The sequence below is a fragment of the Pan troglodytes genome, chromosome 23 (assembly GCF_028858775.2).
Source record: "Pan troglodytes isolate AG18354 chromosome 23, NHGRI_mPanTro3-v2.0_pri, whole genome shotgun sequence".
Classification (NCBI taxonomy): Eukaryota; Metazoa; Chordata; class Mammalia; order Primates; family Hominidae; genus Pan; species Pan troglodytes.
Genome location: NC_086016.1, coordinates 2,850,387 through 2,870,113, shown reverse-complemented (window position 1 = coordinate 2,870,113; position 19,727 = coordinate 2,850,387).

The following is a 19,727-nucleotide window of genomic DNA, read 5'->3' as shown; positions in this document are numbered from 1 at the left end:
CTATCTGAGGGACGTACTTTCAGACCCCAGCAGCAGTTTTCTGGAATCCTATGTGAGGGACATATATTCAAACAACGGTGGGAGTGCTCTGGAATACTATGTTAAGGACAAACATTCAGACCCTCGTCGCAGTGCTCTGGAATTCCATGTTAGGGAGAAACACTCAGAACCTGGCAACAGTGTTCTGGAATCCTATGTTATGGAGAAACATTCAGACCCTCATTGCAGTGTTCCAGAATTCTACGTGAGGGAGAAACACTCAGAAGCCTGCAGCGGTATTCTGGAATCCTGTGTGACGGACATACACGTAGACCCCAGCAGCCGTGTTATGGAATCCTGTGTGAGGGAAAAGAACTCAGAACCCAGCAACAGTGTCCTGGAACCCTATGTGAGGGACAAACATTCAGGCCACAGCAGGATTGTTCTGGAATCCTATGTGAGGGACAAACACTCAGAACACAGCGGGAGTGTTTTGGAATCCAATATGAGGGAGAAACATTCAGACCCTCATAGCAGTGTTCTGGAATCCTATGTGAGGGACAAACATTCAGAAAATCGTAGCCGTGTTCTGGAATCTCAAGAAAGGGAAATAAATTCAGACCCCAGCAGCAGTGTTTTGTAATCCTATGTGAGGGAGAAACATTGAACCAAGATCAGGAGTGTTCTGCAATCCCTGGTTATGGACAAATATTCAGAACCTCGTCTCAGGGCTCTGGAATTCTATGTGAGGTAGAAACAGTGAGAACCCAGCAGCAGTATTCTGGAATCCTATGTGAGGGAAAATCATTCAGACCCCAGCAGGAGTGTTCTGGAATCCTATGGGAGGGACAATCATTCAGACAATCGTAGCAGTGTTCTGGAATCCTATGTGAGGGGCAAACATACAGACACTTGTAGCAGTGTTCTGGAATCCTATGGAAGTGACAAATATTCAGACCCTTGTAGCATTGTTCTGGAATCCTATGTGAGGGATCACATTGAGACAATCGTAGCTGTGTTCTCGAATCCTATGTGAGGGAGAAACATTCAGACTACAACAGCAGTGTTCTGGAATCGTATGTGAGGGACAAACATTCCAACAACAGAGTGAGTGTTCTGGAATCCTAAGTTACGGACATACATTCAGAAATTCGTCTCGGTGATCTGGAATTCCATGTGAGGGGGAAACACTCAGAAACCGGCAGCAATGTTCTTAAATCCTATGTGACAGACATACATGTAGACGGTAACAGCAGTGTCCTGTAATTCTGTGTGATGGAAAAACATTCAGACACTCATAGCAGTGTTCTGGAATCCTATTTGAGGGACAAACATTCAGACCACAGCTGGAGTGTTCTGCAATCCCCTGTGAGTAACAAATATTCAGATCCTCGTAGCAGTGTTCTGGAATCCTTTGTGAAGGACAAACATTCAGACCCCAGCAGCAGTGTTCTGGAATCCTATGTGAGGGACAAACATTCAGACCCTCGTAGCAGTGTTCCCGAATCCTAAGTGAGGGGCAAAGATTCAGACCCCAGCAGCAGTGTTCTGGAATCCTATGTGAGGGACAAGCATTCAAACAACATCAGGAGTGTTCTGGAATCCTATGTTAAGGACAAACATTCAGACCCTCGTTGCAGTGTTCTGGAATTCTAAGTGAGAGAGAAACACTCAGAACCCAGCAGCAGTGTTTTGGAACCCTATGTAAGGGATATACATGTAGACCCCAGTAGCAGTGTTCTGGAATCCCATCTGCGGGACAAATATTCAGATCCCAGCAGTAGTGTTCTGGAATCCTATGTGAGGGACAATCATTCAGACCCTTGCAGCAGTGTTGTGGAATTCTGTGTGAGGGACAATCATTGAGACCCTCATAGGAGTGTTCTGGAGTCTTGTGTGAGGAACAAACATTCAGACCACAGCAGGAGTATTCTGGAATCCCCTGTGCAGAACAAACATTCAGACCCTCGTAGCAGTGTTCTGGAATCCTTTGTGAGTGACAAACGTTCAGATTCCAGCGGCAGTGTACTGGAATCCTGTGTGAGGGACAAAGATTCAAACAACAGCGGGAGTTTTCTTTAATCATATGTTATGGACAAATATTCAGACCCTCGTCTAAGTGTTCTGCATCCTAAGTAAGGGACAAACACTCTGAACCGAGAAGCAGTGTTCAGGAATCCTATATGGTGGACATACAGGTAGACCACAGTAGCCGTGTTCTGTAATCCTTTGTGAGGGACAAAACATTCAGACCCTCGTGGCAGGGTTCTGGAATCCTATGTGAGGAACAATCACCAAGAACCCAGCAGCAGTGTTCTAGAACACTATGTGAGGGACAAACTTTCAGAGCACAGCAGGATTGTTCTGTAATCCTATGTGAGGGACAAACTCTCAGAAGACAGCAAGAGTGTTTTGTAATCTATGTGAGGGACAAAGAGTCAGACCGTCTTAGCAGTGTTCTGGAATCCTATGTGAGGGACAAACATTCATACAGTCATAGAAGTGTTCTGGAATCCTATGTTAGGACAAAGATTCAGACCCTCGTAGCAGTGTTGTGGAATGCTATGTGAGGGAAAAAACACGCAGACAATAGTAGCAGTGTTCTGAAATCCTATGTGAGGAACAAACCTTCAGAACCTCGTAGGAGTATTCTGGAATCGTATGTGAGGGACAAACATTCAGAACCTCGTAGGAGTGTTTTGGAATCCTCTGTGAGGGACAAACATTCAGACACTTCTAGCTATGTTCTGGAATCCTATCTGAGGGACGTACTTTCAGACCCCAGCAGCAGTTTTCTGGAATCCTATGTGAGGGACATATATTCAAACAACGGTGGGAGTGCTCTGGAATACTATGTTAAGGACAAACATTCAGACCCTCGTCGCAGTGCTCTGGAATTCCATGTTAGGGAGAAACACTCAGAACCCGGCAACAGTGTTCTGGAATCCTATGTTATGGAGAAACATTCAGACCCTCATTGCAGTGTTCCAGAATTCTACGTGAGGGAGAAACACTCAGAAGCCTGCAGCGGTATTCTGGAATCCTGTGTGACGGACATACACGTAGACCCCAGCAGCCGTGTTATGGAATCCTGTGTGAGGGAAAAGAACTCAGAACCCAGCAACAGTGTCCTGGAACCCTATGTGAGGGACAAACATTCAGGCCACAGCAGGATTGTTCTGGAATCCTATGTGAGGGACAAACACTCAGAACACAGCGGGAGTGTTTTGGAATCCAATATGAGGGAGAAACATTCAGACCCTCATAGCAGTGTTCTGGAATCCTATGTGAGGGACAAACATTCAGAAAATCGCAGCCGTGTTCTGGAATCTCAAGAAAGGGAAATAAATTCAGACCCCAGCAGCAGTGTTTTGTAATCCTATGTGAGGGAGAAACATTGAACCAAGATCAGGAGTGTTCTGCAATCCCTGGTTATGGACAAATATTCAGAACCTCGTCTCAGGGCTCTGGAATTCTATGTGAGGTAGAAACAGTGAGAACCCAGCAGCAGTATTCTGGAATCCTATGTGAGGGAAAATCATTCAGACCCCAGCAGGAGTGTTCTGGAATCCTATGGGAGGGACAATCATTCAGACAATCGTAGCAGTGTTCTGGAATCCTATGGAAGTGACAAATATTCAGACCCTTGTAGCATTGTTCTGGAATCCTATGTGAGGGATCACATTGAGACAATCGTAGCTGTGTTCTCGAATCCTTTGTGAGGGAGAAACATTCAGACTACAACAGCAGTGTTCTGGAATCGTATGTGAGGGACAAACATTCCAACAACAGAGTGAGTGTTCTGGAATCCTAAGTTACGGACATACATTCAGAAATTCGTCTCGGTGATCTGGAATTCCATGTGAGGGGGAAACACTCAGAAACCGGCAGCAATGTTCTTAAATCCTATGTGACAGACATACATGTAGACGGTAACAGCAGTGTCCTGTAACTCTGTGTGATGGAAAAACATTCAGACACTCATAGCAGTGTTCTGGAATCCTATTTGAGGGACAAACATTCAGACCACAGCTGGAGTGTTCTGCAATCCCCTGTGAGTAACAAATATTCAGATCCTCGTAGCAGTGTTCTGGAATCCTTTGTGAAGGACAAACATTCAGACCCCAGCAGCAGTGTTCTGGAATCCTATGTGAGGGACAAACATTCAGACCCTCGTAGCAGTGTTCCCGAATCCTAAGTGAGGGGCAAAGATTCAGACCCCAGCAGCAGTGTTCTGGAATCCTATGTGAGGGACAAGCATTCAAACAACATCAGGAGTGTTCTGGAATCCTATGTTAAGGACAAACATTCAGACCCTCGTTGCAGTGTTCTGGAATTCTAAGTGAGAGAGAAACACTCAGAACCCAGCAGCAGTGTTTTGGAACCCTATGTAAGGGATATACATGTAGACCCCAGTAGCAGTGTTCTGGAATCCCATCTGCGGGACAAATATTCAGATCCCAGCAGTAGTGTTCTGGAATCCTATGTGAGGGACAATCATTCAGACCCTTGCAGCAGTGTTGTGGAATTCTGTGTGAGGGACAATCATTCAGACCCTCATAGGAGTGTTCTGGAGTCTTGTGTGAGGAACAAACATTCAGACCACAGCAGGAGTATTCTGGAATCCCCTGTGCAGAACAAACATTCAGACCCTCGTAGCAGTGTTCTGGAATCCTTTGTGAGTGACAAACGTTCAGATTCCAGCGGCAGTGTACTGGAATCCTGTGTGAGGGACAAAGATTCAAACAACAGCGGGAGTTTTCTTTAATCATATGTTATGGACAAATATTCAGACCCTCGTCTAAGTGTTCTGCATCCTAAGTAAGGGACAAACACTCTGAACCGAGAAGCAGGGTTCAGGAATCCTATATGGTGGACATACAGGTAGACCACAGTAGCCGTGTTCTGTAATCCTTTGTGAGGGACAAAACATTCAGACCCTCGTGGCAGGGTTCTGGAATCCTATGTGAGGAACAATCACCAAGAACCCAGCAGCAGTGTTCTAGAACACTATGTGAGGGACAAACTTTCAGAGCACAGCAGGATTGTTCTGTAATCCTATGTGAGGGACAAACTCTCAGAAGACAGCAAGAGTGTTTTGTAATCTATGTGAGGGACAAAGAGTCAGACCGTCTTAGCAGTGTTCTGGAATCCTATGTGAGGGACAAACATTCATACAGTCATAGAAGTGTTCTGGAATCCTATGTTAGGACAAAGATTCAGACCCTCGTAGCAGTGTTGTGGAATGCTATGTGAGGGAAAAAACACGCAGACAATAGTAGCAGTGTTCTGAAATCCTATGTGAGGAACAAACCTTCAGAACCTCGTAGGAGTATTCTGGAATCCTATGTGAGGGACAAACATTCAGAACCTCGTAGGAGTGTTTTGGAATCCTCTGTGAGGGACAAACACTCAGACACTTCTAGCTATGTTCTGGAATCCTATCTGAGGGACGTACTTTCAGACCCCAGCAGCAGTTTTCTGGAATCCTATGTGAGGGACATATATTCAAACAACGGTGGGAGTGCTCTGGAATACTATGTTAAGGACAAACATTCAGACCCTCGTCGCAGTGCTCTGGAATTCCATGTTAGGGAGAAACACTCAGAACCCGGCAACAGTGTTCTGGAATCCTATGTTATGGAGAAACATTCAGACCCTCATTGCAGTGTTCCAGAATTCTACGTGAGGGAGAAACACTCAGAAACCTGCAGCGGTATTCTGGAATCCTGTGTGACGGACATACACGTAGACCCCAGCAGCCGTGTTATGGAATCCTGTGTGAGGGAAAAGAACTCAGAACCCAGCAACAGTGTCCTGGAACCCTATGTGAGGGACAAACATTCAGGCCACAGCAGGATTGTTCTGGAATCCTATGTGAGGGACAAACACTCAGAACACAGCGGGAGTGTTTTGGAATCCAATATGAGGGAGAAACATTCAGACCCTCATAGCAGTGTTCTGGAATCCTATGTGAGGGACAAACATTCAGAAAATCGTAGCCGTGTTCTGGAATCTCAAGAAAGGGAAATAAATTCAGACCCCAGCAGCAGTGTTTTGTAATCCTATGTGAGGGAGAAACATTGAACCAAGATCAGGAGTGTTCTGCAATCCCTGGTTATGGACAAATATTCAGAACCTCGTCTCAGGGCTCTGGAATTCTATGTGAGGTAGAAACAGTGAGAACCCAGCAGCAGTATTCTGGAATCCTATGTGAGGGAAAATCATTCAGACCCCAGCAGGAGTGTTCTGGAATCCTATGGGAGGGACAATCATTCAGACAATCGTAGCAGTGTTCTGGAATCCTATGTGAGGGGCAAACATACAGACACTTGTAGCAGTGTTCTGGAATCCTATGGAAGTGACAAATATTCAGACCCTTGTAGCATTGTTCTGGAATCCTATGTGAGGGATCACATTGAGACAATCGTAGCTGTGTTCTCGAATCCTATGTGAGGGAGAAACATTCAGACTACAACAGCAGTGTTCTGGAATCGTATGTGAGGGACAAACATTCCAACAACAGAGTGAGTGTTCTGGAATCCTAAGTTACGGACATACATTCAGAAATTCGTCTCGGTGATCTGGAATTCCATGTGAGGGGGAAACACTCAGAAACCGGCAGCAATGTTCTTAAATCCTATGTGACAGACATACATGTAGACGGTAACAGCAGTGTCCTGTAACTCTGTGTGATGGAAAAACATTCAGACACTCATAGCAGTGTTCTGGAATCCTATTTGAGGGACAAACATTCAGACCACAGCTGGAGTGTTCTGCAATCCCCTGTGAGTAACAAATATTCAGATCCTCGTAGCAGTGTTCTGGAATCCTTTGTGAAGGACAAACATTCAGACCCCAGCAGCAGTGTTCTGGAATCCTATGTGAGGGACAAACATTCAGACCCTCGTAGCAGTGTTCCCGAATCCTAAGTGAGGGGCAAAGATTCAGACCCCAGCAGCAGTGTTCTGGAATCCTATGTGAGGGACAAGCATTCAAACAACATCAGGAGTGTTCTGGAATCCTATGTTAAGGACAAACATTCAGACCCTCGTTGCAGTGTTCTGGAATTCTAAGTGAGAGAGAAACACTCAGAACCCAGCAGCAGTGTTTTGGAACCCTATGTAAGGGATATACATGTAGACCCCAGTAGCAGTGTTCTGGAATCCCATCTGCGGGACAAATATTCAGATCCCAGCAGTAGTGTTCTGGAATCCTATGTGAGGGACAATCATTCAGACCCTTGCAGCAGTGTTGTGGAATTCTGTGTGAGGGACAATCATTCAGACCCTCATAGGAGTGTTCTGGAGTCTTGTGTGAGGAACAAACATTCAGACCACAGCAGGAGTATTCTGGAATCCCCTGTGCAGAACAAACATTCAGACCCTCGTAGCAGTGTTCTGGAATCCTTTGTGAGTGACAAACGTTCAGATTCCAGCGGCAGTGTACTGGAATCCTGTGTGAGGGACAAAGATTCAAACAACAGCGGGAGTTTTCTTTAATCATATGTTATGGACAAATATTCAGACCCTCGTCTAAGTGTTCTGCATCCTAAGTAAGGGACAAACACTCTGAACCGAGAAGCAGGGTTCAGGAATCCTATATGGTGGACATACAGGTAGACCACAGTAGCCGTGTTCTGTAATCCTTTGTGAGGGACAAAACATTCAGACCCTCGTGGCAGGGTTCTGGAATCCTATGTGAGGAACAATCACCAAGAACCCAGCAGCAGTGTTCTAGAACACTATGTGAGGGACAAACTTTCAGAGCACAGCAGGATTGTTCTGTAATCCTATGTGAGGGACAAACTCTCAGAAGACAGCAAGAGTGTTTTGTAATCTATGTGAGGGACAAAGAGTCAGACCGTGTTAGCAGTGTTCTGGAATCCTATGTGAGGGACAAACATTCATACAGTCATAGAAGTGTTCTGGAATCCTATGTTAGGACAAAGATTCAGACCCTCGTAGCAGTGTTGTGGAATGCTATGTGAGGGAAAAAACACGCAGACAATAGTAGCAGTGTTCTGAAATCCTATGTGAGGAACAAACCTTCAGAACCTCGTAGGAGTATTCTGGAATCCTATGTGAGGGACAAACATTCAGAACCTCGTAGGAGTGTTTTGGAATCCTCTGTGAGGGACAAACACTCAGACACTTCTAGCTATGTTCTGGAATCCTATCTGAGGGACGTACTTTCAGACCCCAGCAGCAGTTTTCTGGAATCCTATGTGAGGGACATATATTCAAACAACGGTGGGAGTGCTCTGGAATACTATGTTAAGGACAAACATTCAGACCCTCGTCGCAGTGCTCTGGAATTCCATGTTAGGGAGAAACACTCAGAACCCGGCAACAGTGTTCTGGAATCCTATGTTATGGAGAAACATTCAGACCCTCATTGCAGTGTTCCAGAATTCTACGTGAGGGAGAAACACTCAGAAGCCTGCAGTGGTATTCTGGAATCCTGTGTGACGGACATACACGTAGACCCCAGCAGCCGTGTTATGGAATCCTGTGTGAGGGAAAAGAACTCAGAACCCAGCAACAGTGTCCTGGAACCCTATGTGAGGGACAAACATTCAGGCCACAGCAGGATTGTTCTGGAATCCTATGTGAGGGACAAACACTCAGAACACAGCGGGAGTGTTTTGGAATCCAATATGAGGGAGAAACATTCAGACCCTCATAGCAGTGTTCTGGAATCCTATGTGAGGGACAAACATTCAGAAAATCGTAGCCGTGTTCTGGAATCTCAAGAAAGGGAAATAAATTCAGACCCCAGCAGCAGTGTTTTGTAATCCTATGTGAGGGAGAAACATTGAACCAAGATCAGGAGTGTTCTGCAATCCCTGGTTATGGACAAATATTCAGAACCTCGTCTCAGGGCTCTGGAATTCTATGTGAGGTAGAAACAGTGAGAACCCAGCAGCAGTATTCTGGAATCCTGTGGGAGGGACAATCATTCAGACAATCGTAGCAGTGTTCTGGAATCCTATGTGAGGGGCAAACATACAGACACTTGTAGCAGTGTTCTGGAATCCTATGGAAGTGACAAATATTCAGACCCTTGTAGCATTGTTCTGGAATCCTATGTGAGGGATCACATTGAGACAATCGTAGCTGTGTTCTCGAATCCTATGTGAGGGAGAAACATTCAGACTACAACAGCAGTGTTCTGGAATCGTATGTGAGGGACAAACATTCCAACAACAGAGTGAGTGTTCTGGAATCCTAAGTTACGGACATACATTCAGAAATTCGTCTCGGTGATCTGGAATTCCATGTGAGGGGGAAACACTCAGAAACCGGCAGCAATGTTCTTAAATCCTATGTGACAGACATACATGTAGACGGTAACAGCAGTGTCCTGTAATTCTGTGTGATGGAAAAACATTCAGACACTCATAGCAGTGTTCTGGAATCCTATTTGAGGGACAAACATTCAGACCACAGCTGGAGTGTTCTGCAATCCCCTGTGAGTAACAAATATTCAGATCCTCGTAGCAGTGTTCTGGAATCCTTTGTGAAGGACAAACATTCAGACCCCAGCAGCAGTGTTCTGGAATCCTATGTGAGGGACAAACATTCAGACCCTCGTAGCAGTGTTCCCGAATCCTAAGTGAGGGGCAAAGATTCAGACCCCAGCAGCAGTGTTCTGGAATCCTATGTGAGGGACAAGCATTCAAACAACATCAGGAGTGTTCTGGAATCCTATGTTAAGGACAAACATTCAGACCCTCGTTGCAGTGTTCTGGAATTCTAAGTGAGAGAGAAACACTCAGAACCCAGCAGCAGTGTTTTGGAACCCTATGTAAGGGATATACATGTAGACCCCAGTAGCAGTGTTCTGGAATCCCATCTGCGGGACAAATATTCAGATCCCAGCAGTAGTGTTCTGGAATCCTATGTGAGGGACAATCATTCAGACCCTTGCAGCAGTGTTGTGGAATTCTGTGTGAGGGACAATCATTGAGACCCTCATAGGAGTGTTCTGGAGTCTTGTGTGAGGAACAAACATTCAGACCACAGCAGGAGTATTCTGGAATCCCCTGTGCAGAACAAACATTCAGACCCTCGTAGCAGTGTTCTGGAATCCTTTGTGAGTGACAAACGTTCAGATTCCAGCGGCAGTGTACTGGAATCCTGTGTGAGGGACAAAGATTCAAACAACAGCGGGAGTTTTCTTTAATCATATGTTATGGACAAATATTCAGACCCTCGTCTAAGTGTTCTGCATCCTAAGTAAGGGACAAACACTCTGAACCGAGAAGCAGTGTTCAGGAATCCTATATGGTGGACATACAGGTAGACCACAGTAGCCGTGTTCTGTAATCCTTTGTGAGGGACAAAACATTCAGACCCTCGTGGCAGGGTTCTGGAATCCTATGTGAGGAACAATCACCAAGAACCCAGCAGCAGTGTTCTAGAACACTATGTGAGGGACAAACATTCAGAGCACAGCAGGATTGTTCTGTAATCCTATGTGAGGGACAAACTCTCAGAAGACAGCAAGAGTGTTTTGTAATCTATGTGAGGGACAAAGAGTCAGACCGTCTTAGCAGTGTTCTGGAATCCTATGTGAGGGACAAACATTCATACAGTCATAGAAGTGTTCTGGAATCCTATGTTAGGACAAAGATTCAGACCCTCGTAGCAGTGTTGTGGAATGCTATGTGAGGGAAAAAACACGCAGACAATAGTAGCAGTGTTCTGAAATCCTATGTGAGGAACAAACCTTCAGAACCTCGTAGGAGTATTCTGGAATCCTATGTGAGGGACAAACATTCAGAACCTCGTAGGAGTGTTTTGGAATCCTCTGTGAGGGACAAACATTCAGACACTTCTAGCTATGTTCTGGAATCCTATCTGAGGGACGTACTTTCAGACCCCAGCAGCAGTTTTCTGGAATCCTATGTGAGGGACATATATTCAAACAACGGTGGGAGTGCTCTGGAATACTATGTTAAGGACAAACATTCAGACCCTCGTCGCAGTGCTCTGGAATTCCATGTTAGGGAGAAACACTCAGAACCCGGCAACAGTGTTCTGGAATCCTATGTTATGGAGAAACATTCAGACCCTCATTGCAGTGTTCCAGAATTCTACGTGAGGGAGAAACACTCAGAACCCTGCAGCGGTATTCTGGAATCCTGTGTGACGGACATACACGTAGACCCCAGCAGCCGTGTTATGGAATCCTGTGTGAGGGAAAAGAACTCAGAACCCAGCAACAGTGTCCTGGAACCCTATGTGAGGGACAAACATTCAGGCCACAGCAGGATTGTTCTGGAATCCTATGTGAGGGACAAACACTCAGAACACAGCGGGAGTGTTTTGGAATCCAATATGAGGGAGAAACATTCAGACCCTCATAGCAGTGTTCTGGAATCCTATGTGAGGGACAAACATTCAGAAAATCGTAGCCGTGTTCTGGAATCTCAAGAAAGGGAAATAAATTCAGACCCCAGCAGCAGTGTTTTGTAATCCTATGTGAGGGAGAAACATTGAACCAAGATCAGGAGTGTTCTGCAATCCCTGGTTATGGACAAATATTCAGAACCTCGTCTCAGGGCTCTGGAATTCTATGTGAGGTAGAAACAGTGAGAACCCAGCAGCAGTATTCTGGAATCCTATGTGAGGGAAAATCATTCAGACCCCAGCAGGAGTGTTCTGGAATCCTATGGGAGGGACAATCATTCAGACAATCGTAGCAGTGTTCTGGAATCCTATGTGAGGGGCAAACATACAGACACTTGTAGCAGTGTTCTGGAATCCTATGGAAGTGACAAATATTCAGACCCTTGTAGCATTGTTCTGGAATCCTATGTGAGGGATCACATTGAGACAATCGTAGCTGTGTTCTCGAATCCTATGTGAGGGAGAAACATTCAGACTACAACAGCAGTGTTCTGGAATCGTATGTGAGGGACAAACATTCCAACAACAGAGTGAGTGTTCTGGAATCCTAAGTTACGGACATACATTCAGAAATTCGTCTCGGTGATCTGGAATTCCATGTGAGGGGGAAACACTCAGAAACCGGCAGCAATGTTCTTAAATCCTATGTGACAGACATACATGTAGACGGTAACAGCAGTGTCCTGTAATTCTGTGTGATGGAAAAACATTCAGACACTCATAGCAGTGTTCTGGAATCCTATTTGAGGGACAAACATTCAGACCACAGCTGGAGTGTTCTGCAATCCCCTGTGAGTAACAAATATTCAGATCCTCGTAGCAGTGTTCTGGAATCCTTTGTGAAGGACAAACATTCAGACCCCAGCAGCAGTGTTCTGGAATCCTATGTGAGGGACAAACATTCAGACCCTCGTAGCAGTGTTCCCGAATCCTAAGTGAGGGGCAAAGATTCAGACCCCAGCAGCAGTGTTCTGGAATCCTATGTGAGGGACAAGCATTCAAACAACATCAGGAGTGTTCTGGAATCCTATGTTAAGGACAAACATTCAGACCCTCGTTGCAGTGTTCTGGAATTCTAAGTGAGAGAGAAACACTCAGAACCCAGCAGCAGTGTTTTGGAACCCTATGTAAGGGATATACATGTAGACCCCAGTAGCAGTGTTCTGGAATCCCATCTGCGGGACAAATATTCAGATCCCAGCAGTAGTGTTCTGGAATCCTATGTGAGGGACAATCATTCAGACCCTTGCAGCAGTGTTGTGGAATTCTGTGTGAGGGACAATCATTGAGACCCTCATAGGAGTGTTCTGGAGTCTTGTGTGAGGAACAAACATTCAGACCACAGCAGGAGTATTCTGGAATCCCCTGTGCAGAACAAACATTCAGACCCTCGTAGCAGTGTTCTGGAATCCTTTGTGAGTGACAAACGTTCAGATTCCAGCGGCAGTGTACTGGAATCCTGTGTGAGGGACAAAGATTCAAACAACAGCGGGAGTTTTCTTTAATCATATGTTATGGACAAATATTCAGACCCTCGTCTAAGTGTTCTGCATCCTAAGTAAGGGACAAACACTCTGAACCGAGAAGCAGTGTTCAGGAATCCTATATGGTGGACATACAGGTAGACCACAGTAGCCGTGTTCTGTAATCCTTTGTGAGGGACAAAACATTCAGACCCTCGTGGCAGGGTTCTGGAATCCTATGTGAGGAACAATCACCAAGAACCCAGCAGCAGTGTTCTAGAACACTATGTGAGGGACAAACATTCAGAGCACAGCAGGATTGTTCTGTAATCCTATGTGAGGGACAAACTCTCAGAAGACAGCAAGAGTGTTTTGTAATCTATGTCAGGGACAAAGAGTCAGACCGTCTTAGCAGTGTTCTGGAATCCTATGTGAGGGACAAACATTCATACAGTCATAGAAGTGTTCTGGAATCCTATGTTAGGACAAAGATTCAGACCCTCGTAGCAGTGTTGTGGAATGCTATGTGAGGGAAAAAACACGCAGACAATAGTCGCAGTGTTCTGAAATCCTATGTGAGGAACAAACCTTCAGAACCTCGTAGGAGTATTCTGGAATCCTATGTGAGGGACAAACATTCAGAACCTCGTAGGAGTGTTTTGGAATCCTCTGTGAGGGACAAACATTCAGACACTTCTAGCTATGTTCTGGAATCCTATCTGAGGGACGTACTTTCAGACCCCAGCAGCAGTTTTCTGGAATCCTATGTGAGGGACATATATTCAAACAACGGTGGGAGTGCTCTGGAATACTATGTTAAGGACAAACATTCAGACCCTCGTCGCAGTGCTCTGGAATTCCATGTTAGGGAGAAACACTCAGAACCCGGCAACAGTGTTCTGGAATCCTATGTTATGGAGAAACATTCAGACCCTCATTGCAGTGTTCCAGAATTCTACGTGAGGGAGAAACACTCAGAAGCCTGCAGCGGTATTCTGGAATCCTGTGTGACGGACATACACGTAGACCCCAGCAGCCGTGTTATGGAATCCTGTGTGAGGGAAAAGAACTCAGAACCCAGCAACAGTGTCCTGGAACCCTATGTGAGGGACAAACATTCAGGCCACAGCAGGATTGTTCTGGAATCCTATGTGAGGGACAAACACTCAGAACACAGCGGGAGTGTTTTGGAATCCAATATGAGGGAGAAACATTCAGACCCTCATAGCAGTGTTCTGGAATCCTATGTGAGGGACAAACATTCAGAAAATCGTAGCCGTGTTCTGGAATCTCAAGAAAGGGAAATAAATTCAGACCCCAGCAGCAGTGTTTTGTAATCCTATGTGAGGGAGAAACATTGAACCAAGATCAGGAGTGTTCTGCAATCCCTGGTTATGGACAAATATTCAGAACCTCGTCTCAGGGCTCTGGAATTCTATGTGAGGTAGAAACAGTGAGAACCCAGCAGCAGTATTCTGGAATCCTATGTGAGGGAAAATCATTCAGACCCCAGCAGGAGTGTTCTGGAATCCTATGGGAGGGACAATCATTCAGACAATCGTAGCAGTGTTCTGGAATCCTATGTGAGGGGCAAACATACAGACACTTGTAGCAGTGTTCTGGAATCCTATGGAAGTGACAAATATTCAGACCCTTGTAGCATTGTTCTGGAATCCTATGTGAGGGATCACATTGAGACAATCGTAGCTGTGTTCTCGAATCCTATGTGAGGGAGAAACATTCAGACTACAACAGCAGTGTTCTGGAATCGTATGTGAGGGACAAACATTCCAACAACAGAGTGAGTGTTCTGGAATCCTAAGTTACGGACATACATTCAGAAATTCGTCTCAGTGATCTGGAATTCCATGTGAGGGGGAAACACTCAGAAACCGGCAGCAATGTTCTTAAATCCTATGTGACAGACATACATGTAGACGGTAACAGCAGTGTCCTGTAATTCTGTGTGATGGAAAAACATTCAGACACTCATAGCAGTGTTCTGGAATCCTATTTGAGGGACAAACATTCAGACCACAGCTGGAGTGTTCTGCAATCCCCTGTGAGTAACAAATATTCAGATCCTCGTAGCAGTGTTCTGGAATCCTTTGTGAAGGACAAACATTCAGACCCCAGCAGCAGTGTTCTGGAATCCTATGTGAGGGACAAACATTCAGACCCTCGTAGCAGTGTTCCCGAATCCTAAGTGAGGGGCAAAGATTCAGACCCCAGCAGCAGTGTTCTGGAATCCTATGTGAGGGACAAGCATTCAAACAACATCAGGAGTGTTCTGGAATCCTATGTTAAGGACAAACATTCAGACCCTCGTTGCAGTGTTCTGGAATTCTAAGTGAGAGAGAAACACTCAGAACCCAGCAGCAGTGTTTTGGAACCCTATGTAAGGGATATACATGTAGACCCCAGTAGCAGTGTTCTGGAATCCCATCTGCGGGACAAATATTCAGATCCCAGCAGTAGTGTTCTGGAATCCTATGTGAGGGACAATCATTCAGACCCTTGCAGCAGTGTTGTGGAATTCTGTGTGAGGGACAATCATTCAGACCCTCATAGGAGTGTTCTGGAGTCTTGTGTGAGGAACAAACATTCAGACCACAGCAGGAGTATTCTGGAATCCCCTGTGCAGAACAAACATTCAGACCCTCGTAGCAGTGTTCTGGAATCCTTTGTGAGTGACAAACGTTCAGATTCCAGCGGCAGTGTACTGGAATCCTGTGTGAGGGACAAAGATTCAAACAACAGCGGGAGTTTTCTTTAATCATATGTTATGGACAAATATTCAGACCCTCGTCTAAGTGTTCTGCATCCTAAGTAAGGGACAAACACTCTGAACCGAGAAGCAGTGTTCAGGAATCCTATATGGTGGACATACAGGTAGACCACAGTAGCCGTGTTCTGTAATCCTTTGTGAGGGACAAAACATTCAGACCCTCGTGGCAGGGTTCTGGAATCCTATGTGAGGAACAATCACCAAGAACCCAGCAGCAGTGTTCTAGAACACTATGTGAGGGACAAACATTCAGAGCACAGCAGGATTGTTCTGTAATCCTATGTGAGGGACAAACTCTCAGAAGACAGCAAGAGTGTTTTGTAATCTATGTGAGGGACAAAGAGTCAGACCGTCTTAGCAGTGTTCTGGAATCCTATGTGAGGGACAAACATTCATACAGTCATAGAAGTGTTCTGGAATCCTATGTTAGGACAAAGATTCAGACCCTCGTAGCAGTGTTGTGGAATGCTATGTGAGGGAAAAAACACGCAGACAATAGTAGCAGTGTTCTGAAATCCTATGTGAGGAACAAACCTTCAGAACCTCGTAGGAGTATTCTGGAATCCTATGTGAGGGACAAACATTCAGAACCTCGTAGGAGTGTTTTGGAATCCTCTGTGAGGGACAAACATTCAGACACTTCTAGCTATGTTCTGGAATCCTATCTGAGGGACGTACTTTCAGACCCCAGCAGCAGTTTTCTGGAATCCTATGTGAGGGACATATATTCAAACAACGGTGGGAGTGCTCTGGAATACTATGTTAAGGACAAACATTCAGACCCTCGTCGCAGTGCTCTGGAATTCCATGTTAGGGAGAAACACTCAGAACCCGGCAACAGTGTTCTGGAATCCTATGTTATGGAGAAACATTCAGACCCTCATTGCAGTGTTCCAGAATTCTACGTGAGGGAGAAACACTCAGAAGCCTGCAGCGGTATTCTGGAATCCTGTGTGACGGACATACACGTAGACCCCAGCAGCCGTGTTATGGAATCCTGTGTGAGGGAAAAGAACTCAGAACCCAGCAACAGTGTCCTGGAACCCTATGTGAGGGACAAACATTCAGGCCACAGCAGGATTGTTCTGGAATCCTATGTGAGGGACAAACACTCAGAACACAGCGGGAGTGTTTTGGAATCCAATATGAGGGAGAAACATTCAGACCCTCATAGCAGTGTTCTGGAATCCTATGTGAGGGACAAACATTCAGAAAATCGTAGCCGTGTTCTGGAATCTCAAGAAAGGGAAATAAATTCAGACCCCAGCAGCAGTGTTTTGTAATCCTATGTGAGGGAGAAACATTGAACCAAGATCAGGAGTGTTCTGCAATCCCTGGTTATGGACAAATATTCAGAACCTCGTCTCAGGGCTCTGGAATTCTATGTGAGGTAGAAACAGTGAGAACCCAGCAGCAGTATTCTGGAATCCTATGTGAGGGAAAATCATTCAGACCCCAGCAGGAGTGTTCTGGAATCCTATGGGAGGGACAATCATTCAGACAATCGTAGCAGTGTTCTGGAATCCTATGTGAGGGGCAAACATACAGACACTTGTAGCAGTGTTCTGGAATCCTATGGAAGTGACAAATATTCAGACCCTTGTAGCATTGTTCTGGAATCCTATGTGAGGGATCACATTGAGACAATCGTAGCTGTGTTCTCGAATCCTATGTGAGGGAGAAACATTCAGACTACAACAGCAGTGTTCTGGAATCGTATGTGAGGGACAAACATTCCAACAACAGAGTGAGTGTTCTGGAATCCTAAGTTACGGACATACATTCAGAAATTCGTCTCGGTGATCTGGAATTCCATGTGAGGGGGAAACACTCAGAAACCGGCAGCAATGTTCTTAAATCCTATGTGACAGACATACATGTAGACGGTAACAGCAGTGTCCTGTAATTCTGTGTGATGGAAAAACATTCAGACACTCATAGCAGTGTTCTGGAATCCTATTTGAGGGACAAACATTCAGACCACAGCTGGAGTGTTCTGCAATCCCCTGTGAGTAACAAATATTCAGATCCTCGTAGCAGTGTTCTGGAATCCTTTGTGAAGGACAAACATTCAGACCCCAGCAGCAGTGTTCTGGAATCCTATGTGAGGGACAAACATTCAGACCCTCGTAGCAGTGTTCCCGAATCCTAAGTGAGGGGCAAAGATTCAGACCCCAGCAGCAGTGTTCTGGAATCCTATGTGAGGGACAAGCATTCAAACAACATCAGGAGTGTTCTGGAATCCTATGTTAAGGACAAACATTCAGACCCTCGTTGCAGTGTTCTGGAATTCTAAGTGAGAGAGAAACACTCAGAACCCAGCAGCAGTGTTTTGGAACCCTATGTAAGGGATATACATGTAGACCCCAGTAGCAGTGTTCTGGAATCCCATCTGCGGGACAAATATTCAGATCCCAGCAGTAGTGTTCTGGAATCCTATGTGAGGGACAATCATTCAGACCCTTGCAGCAGTGTTGTGGAATTCTGTGTGAGGGACAATCATTGAGACCCTCATAGGAGTGTTCTGGAGTCTTGTGTGAGGAACAAACATTCAGACCACAGCAGGAGTATTCTGGAATCCCCTGTGCAGAACAAACATTCAGACCCTCGTAGCAGTGTTCTGGAATCCTTTGTGAGTGACAAACGTTCAGATTCCAGCGGCAGTGTACTGGAATCCTGTGTGAGGGACAAAGATTCAAACAACAGCGGGAGTTTTCTTTAATCATATGTTATGGACAAATATTCAGACCCTCGTCTAAGTGTTCTGCATCCTAAGTAAGGGACAAACACTCTGAACCGAGAAGCAGTGTTCAGGAATCCTATATGGTGGACATACAGGTAGACCACAGTAGCCGTGTTCTGTAATCCTTTGTGAGGGACAAAACATTCAGACCCTCGTGGCAGGGTTCTGGAATCCTATGTGAGGAACAATCACCAAGAACCCAGCAGCAGTGTTCTAGAACACTATGTGAGGGACAAACATTCAGAGCACAGCAGGATTGTTCTGTAATCCTATGTGAGGGACAAACTCTCAGAAGACAGCAAGAGTGTTTTGTAATCTATGTGAGGGACAAAGAGTCAGACCGTCTTAGCAGTGTTCTGGAATCCTATGTGAGGGACAAACATTCATACAGTCATAGAAGTGTTCTGGAATCCTATGTTAGGACAAAGATTCAGACCCTCGTAGCAGTGTTGTGGAATGCTATGTGAGGGAAAAAACACGCAGACAATAGTAGCAGTGTTCTGAAATCCTATGTGAGGAACAAACCTTCAGAACCTCGTAGGAGTATTCTGGAATCCTATGTGAGGGACAAACATTCAGAACCTCGTAGGAGTGTTTTGGAATCCTCTGTGAGGGACAAACATTCAGACACTTCTAGCTATGTTCTGGAATCCTATCTGAGGGACGTACTTTCAGACCCCAGCAGCAGTTTTCTGGAATCCTATGTGAGGGACATATATTCAAACAACGGTGGGAGTGCTCTGGAATACTATGTTAAGGACAAACATTCAGACCCTCGTCGCAGTGCTCTGGAATTCCATGTTAGGGAGAAACACTCAGAACCCGGCAACAGTGTTCTGGAATCCTATGTTATGGAGAAACATTCAGACCCTCATTGCAGTGTTCCAGAATTCTACGTGAGGGAGAAACACTCAGAAGCCTGCAGCGGTATTCTGGAATCCTGTGTGACGGACATACACGTAGACCCCAGCAGCCGTGTTATGGAATCCTGTGTGAGGGAAAAGAACTCAGAACCCAGCAACAGTGTCCTGGAACCCTATGTGAGGGACAAACATTCAGGCCACAGCAGGATTGTTCTGGAATCCTATGTGAGGGACAAACACTCAGAACACAGCGGGAGTGTTTTGGAATCCAATATGAGGGAGAAACATTCAGACCCTCATAGCAGTGTTCTGGAATCCTATGTGAGGGACAAACATTCAGAAAATCGTAGCCGTGTTCTGGAATCTCAAGAAAGGGAAATAAATTCAGACCCCAGCAGCAGTGTTTTGTAATCCTATGTGAGGGAGAAACATTGAACCAAGATCAGGAGTGTTCTGCAATCCCTGGTTATGGAC